This window comes from Bos indicus x Bos taurus, chromosome 26 (genome assembly GCF_003369695.1).
Source record: "Bos indicus x Bos taurus breed Angus x Brahman F1 hybrid chromosome 26, Bos_hybrid_MaternalHap_v2.0, whole genome shotgun sequence".
In the NCBI taxonomy this organism is placed as follows: domain Eukaryota; kingdom Metazoa; phylum Chordata; class Mammalia; order Artiodactyla; family Bovidae; genus Bos; species Bos indicus x Bos taurus.
The window spans coordinates 11,026,623-11,032,445 of NC_040101.1; positions in this window are offsets into that span (position 1 = coordinate 11,026,623).

Genomic DNA, 5,823 nt, shown 5'->3' on the forward strand with positions numbered 1-5,823 from the left:
GAAGCGAGGGGAGTGAGCGCCCTGTTGAATAGAATAATTTACCTTGAGCCAGGAACTCAGTGACAGTCCACTCCTTAAGCCACCTAAGTCATGAGGACCCAAAAGTCAACCTGTGGGTTTCTATTTTTCTTTGAGAGGTACAGTCTCCAGGTATGATTGTACAGTTACTTTTCTTTGATGTTGCCCAGCCCAGGGCCCTTTCTAGTGGCCTGACTCCTGCTGAAAAAGCACTTCTGCGGCCCAAGGGCCATGGCGGTGCTCATCTCTGGCCCTCCCTCCCTACTCTACATTTTTTCTGAGTCCCTTTAACCCCAGGTGTCTTCACTGCCCTCCCTGCCAGACGCCACCCCCCACCCCCCCGCCGCCCCCCGGAAACACAGCTGCAGCGCGAAGCCTCCTGACCTGGGCTGGGCCAGGCAGGTGTGCTCTCCACATTCCACTCCACACTGCGCCTTGCCTCCGGGCTGGCTCAGACAAGCACCCCTCTCCAGCTCCGGATGCACCCCCAGAGGCCTTTCCCGCTCTGCGGCTGGGCCTAATTGCAGCGAAGCCTGGATGCGAGCATCAGGAGGGACCAATGAGAACAGGTGAATGAACAAGCCAGACGCTCCCGCTCTGAATTCTTCACCAGTCAGGATGCCCCAAGCGTGAGGCCCAGAAGCAGAGACAGTGCAGGGGACGGAGCTAATTAAGCTGTAAGCCAGCCCCCAGAGTCCCCACTCATTTGTAATTATGCTCTCTGATCTCAGAAGCAGCCTGGGGCGCTCTGGGAGGGCAAGGTGGAGAAGGGGAAGCAGATGATTGAGAAGTTGATCGGGCCTTTTACAACGGATTTTCATGAAACTGACATGTACACCCTTCTCAGAGACTCCAGCTCCCTGAAAAGAACCAAAAACCGTGCCTAATTCTGCCAGGTGATCTGAGGAGCTCCAATTGGCCGGCCCCAGGGGGGTGCTGACTTATTTTATGTAGGTCAGGGGACCCCTGTGTGGTGTAATTTTGGAAGCCCCCCGCCTTGCTCCTGCCCACAGAAATACCCTGGTTCAGCTCACTGAGGCTGGCAGTCAAGTCGTGCAAGCATTCTAGTGCTTTGGCATCGCAAAAACCCAAACGCTGTGCTTGCTCTTGCAGACGCTGACTTCAGTGCACAGGAGGCACACCTAGTCTCTGTGACAGGACCTGACTGCTGTGTACCCCAACCCGTATTTTTTGTAAACTGTCAGCAAATCAAAACATGATCTAATTTTTAGACCCAATTTTTCGAATAAGTAAACTGAGGACCAGAAAGAGCTAACGACTTAATTAAAGACCAAGGAGACAGGATGTAGCAGAGCAGGACCTGTACCCTCTGGCCTCCAGTCAAGTGGACTCTGCAGTTCATAAGACATGGGGTACAAAGAACAAGCTAGAAAGCTAACGATTGACCAAGCATCATTGTGGAGGCTGGTATTGGGTGGGGAAGGGAGCCTGCAGAAAGGGCTGGAGTCCGAACTTGGTCCCTGTTATCACCTTTGGTTACTTTTTGATTTGTTGACTGTTAGCAAAATCCAGGTTGAGAACACAGCCATGCTCCAAAGGATAAATTGCAAGCAGAAGCTCTCGAGCCGATGCGCTTCCATCTGTTAAGCTCATCCCGTGTCCTAACGGGTCCTGCTGACAGCTGACTCGGGTCTGGGCCCCTGAGCACAGGCTCCCCCAGACCCTGCTGCTCCCCAGACAGCCCCACAGAACCAAATAGCAGCCGCTCGTCTTCGTGTGCCTTTGAAGAAAGCCAGATAATACTGGGCTCAGCCTAGTTTAGGCAGTGGCTATTTCTTTTAAAAACAAAGAAGGAGACAGACAAAATTCCTGCCTGAATCCGTTTGCCCTGGCCCTGTGGCCAAGCCCCAGGAATTCTGCCCTGGCGGGGAAGATTCCAGCCTCAGCACTTTTCTGAGCAGACTTGGGGACTTGGGCCAGAGTCTCCGCCCCTGACTCTGGTTCCCAGAGTGGCAGCAAGGCATGTCAGAGGGAGCTGGCCTTCCAGAGCCTTCCAGATCTATGGCATGAAGCTAGGGGATCTTGAGACTTTTTCTATTTTTGTTACAAATTGTAAACAAAGCTTGTTTCATGGAGTTTTAATAAAGACTCCAGAGTTAAGGAACTTAGCCTAGTACCAGGCAGAGAGTAAGCACCCCCAAAATGGTCATTATGAAAATAATACATTTCTAGTGATAAAGGTAGCTGTCTCATTATAAACAAATTTAGAAAATACTGAGATGTACGAGGAACAAAATGAAATTTATTTACAATCCAAACTCACATACATGGGACCTTATGGATATATATCCTTCCAGAGTTTTTTCATAAACTCAATATATCTGTATCATAAACTGGATTATAATATAATAAACTATATTATAAAGCTGGGTTTAGAAAAGGCAGAGGAACCAGAGGTCAAATTGCCAACATTCACGGGATCTTAGAGAAAGCAAGGGAATTCCAGAAAAACATTGACTTCTGCTTCATTGACTACAAGAAAGCCTTTGACTGTGTGGATCATAATAAACTGTGGAAAATTCTTAAAGAGATGGAAATACCAGACCACCTTACCTGTCTCCTGAGAAACCTGTATGCAGGTCAAGAAGCAACAGTTAGGACCTTACATGGAAAAACTGACTTGTTCAAAACTGGGAAAGGAGTGTGACAGAATTGTATAACTCTGGTGCTGGAGAAGACTCTTGAGAGTCCCTTGGACTGCAAGGAAATCAAACCAGTCAATCCTAGAGGAAGTCAACCCTGAATATTTATTAGAAAGACTGATGCTGAAGCTGTAACTCCAATACTTTGGCCACCTGATGCAAAGGGCCAACTCATTGGAAAAGACCCTGATGCTGGGAAAGATTGAGGGCAGGAGGAGAAGGGAGTGACAGGGGATGAGATGGTTGGATGGCATCACTGACACAATGGACATGACTTTGAGCAAACTCCAGGAGATAGTGAAGGACAGGGAAGCCTGGTGGGCTACAGTCCATGGGGTGGCAAAGAGTTGGACAAAACTCAGTGACTGACCAACAACAAATAAACTGGATATGTCTGTCTCACACAGCATAAATGGAATGTATTTATTCACACAAAAATTTTGTTCATAAACATGGTTATATGTATTATTTGACTATATTTTCACTTTACAGCATTTCATGAGCTTCTTTTCATATTAATATTAACAAATATTCATTTAGTTATTATTCAGAACCACACAGTGTTCCATTATATCACAAACAACTCTTCAGTGAGCAACTTTGCACATAGAGATTCACTCACTTCTGGATAATTCTGTGTAGTTAAAGAGCTTAGGGCCACACGACCCAGCTCCTCTCTAGAATGAGTGGACCAGTCTTTATCCTGAGATCCTTTCAGGTACTAACAATACATTGACACGAGTCTCTCATCATTATTCATGGATTCCGTGTTTGCAAATTCTCGACAAGCATTCCCCAAAGTGTTCCAGAAGTCTCTATGGAAAATAGGATTCAAATGTTGGATATTAAACTTTTAATGCCCCTGGTATACATAATAAGCATTCATTAAATACGGCGTGTGTTGAATGAGTGGGGGGAATAGCCAGAGGTGGTTATACAATTTGGACTGCAACGCAGCATAATGAACTCTTCTGCTTCCTCCTTTGGAACCGGGGTGCTCCTCACCACGTTTGGGCGGCTCTCTATGGGCATTTCTCTGAGGCGCGTGCACCCGCCTTACACGCCCCCTTGAGAAGCAAGGTCCAGATCACACCCTTGATCTGTTGTTACCCCCGGAATTACCAAGCACAGTGGGAGTGCAGCATGGATGATCCTATGTCCCAAACGAAAAGTCAGAAACAAGGATGTTATCTGATTTATAAATCTACTTATGGGGAAGAAGAAAAACACTTGCAGAAAAATAATATTTTGTGACATGTGAAGATTATACAGCACTCAAATTTCAGTGTCCGTAAATAATATCGTTGGAACCTAGCCACACCCATTTGTTCCTGACCCTTGCTGGTTGATTTTGTGACCCTGTGGTCACGTGGAGTAGTTACAACAGAGACTGCACAGCCCACAAAGCCTAAAATATTTACTCTCTGGTACTTTACAGAAAAGTTTGCCAACCGCGGGCCTGGAGGTAGGAAAGGATATTCAGTCACAGTGGACTTAGTATCACAGACACACTCAGAGGGCAAACGTCCTACTGTTGAAAACCATGACTCTCAAACTCCTTGGCCTCGGAACCCTCTTTAACACTGGAAATCACTGAAGGGCTTCCCTGGGGGGCTCAGTGGTAAAGAATCTGCCTGCCAGGGCAAGAGACACAGGTTCAATCCCTGGTCCAGGAAGATTCCATATGCTGCAGAGCAACTAAGCCCATGCATCACAGCTACTGAGCCCGAGCTCTAGAGCCTGGGAGATGCAAGCACTAAGCCCTCGGGCTGCAGCTATTGAAGCCCATGAGCCTAGAGCCTGTGCTCCTCAAAAAGAAAGCCACTGTAATGAGAAGAACGGGCACCGAAACTAGAGAGTAGCCCCTGCTCACCACAGCCACAGAAGAGCCAGTGCCACAGTGAAGACCCAGCACAGCCAAAATAAATAAATAAAATTATAAAGAAACAAAAAAGAAAATCACTGAAGACCCCAGAGAGCTTTTGTTGGCTGTGAGTTGCATCTATTGATATTTGCCATACTTGAAATGGAAACTGTGAGACATTTCAAGCATTTATGTATTAGTTTGTTTAAATTAACTCCACTCATCTTCCCACCAGCAGCCTAGCTTTTCCTGCCTGGGGCCCGATGAGGATTCCTGCTTAAATAAAACCACTAGGCCAGCCTTTTGTGAGCCAGCTCATGAGCTGGTTCTTTTGTTGTAGATCATTGCATTAGTCAGGTTAGGCTCACTACACTACAATAACTCCGAGACTTTAGTGCCTAACATAACAAAGGCTTATTCCTCACCCAGTGTGGCTTGGGGAGAGGCTGAAAGGGAGTCAATGAACTTGTTCTCCACATAGCCCCTTAAAGACCCAGACTAATGACAGCTCCTGCATCTTAGAGTTACACTCCCAAGAACAGGTGTCCTCCATGATTACCATGGAAGGGGAAGAGAGTGTCCCCTGGGATAGCCCACTCCTTCTGTCTTATATTTTAACCCAGAAGTAACAGCTCACTTCCTCTCACAGCCCATTGGCCAGAACTAGTCACACGGGCCCACCTATCTGCAAGGGGACTGGGAAACATGGGAAATGAACACCATATATGGTGGGCAGGAAATGTCTCTGCCCTCCCATGTAAGCACCCACATGTTTACAATCAGGTCCTACTGAAAAACATTCTCGAGCATGCATGCTTAATCCGAGCTACCCCATGGGCTGTCCATGGCTCCTCTGTCCATGGAATTTTCTAAGCAAGAATATGGGAGGGGGTTACCATTTCCTACTCCAGGGGATCATCCCAATCCAGAGATCAAACCCACATCTCCTGTGTCTCCTGCATTGGCAGGCAGGTTCTTTTTACCACTGAGCCACCTGGGAAGCCAGTCCTTTCCTTAGTCTTTAGTGGGGACAGGTGAGATAGTCTAGGCTTCAGTTGGGGAAAGCATGGATGCATGAGAACTTTCCTGGTATCTCTGTCCTAGTGACAGAGGAGGTGAGAATCTGAAGAAATATTTGATGGCTAAGGAGTGATTGATGGCTAAAGAGAACTTCCCTGGTGGTTCAGATGGTAAAGAAACTTCCTGCAATGCAGGAGACCCAGGTTCAGACCCTGGGTTGGGAAGATCCCCTGGAGAAGGGAATGGCTACCCATTTCA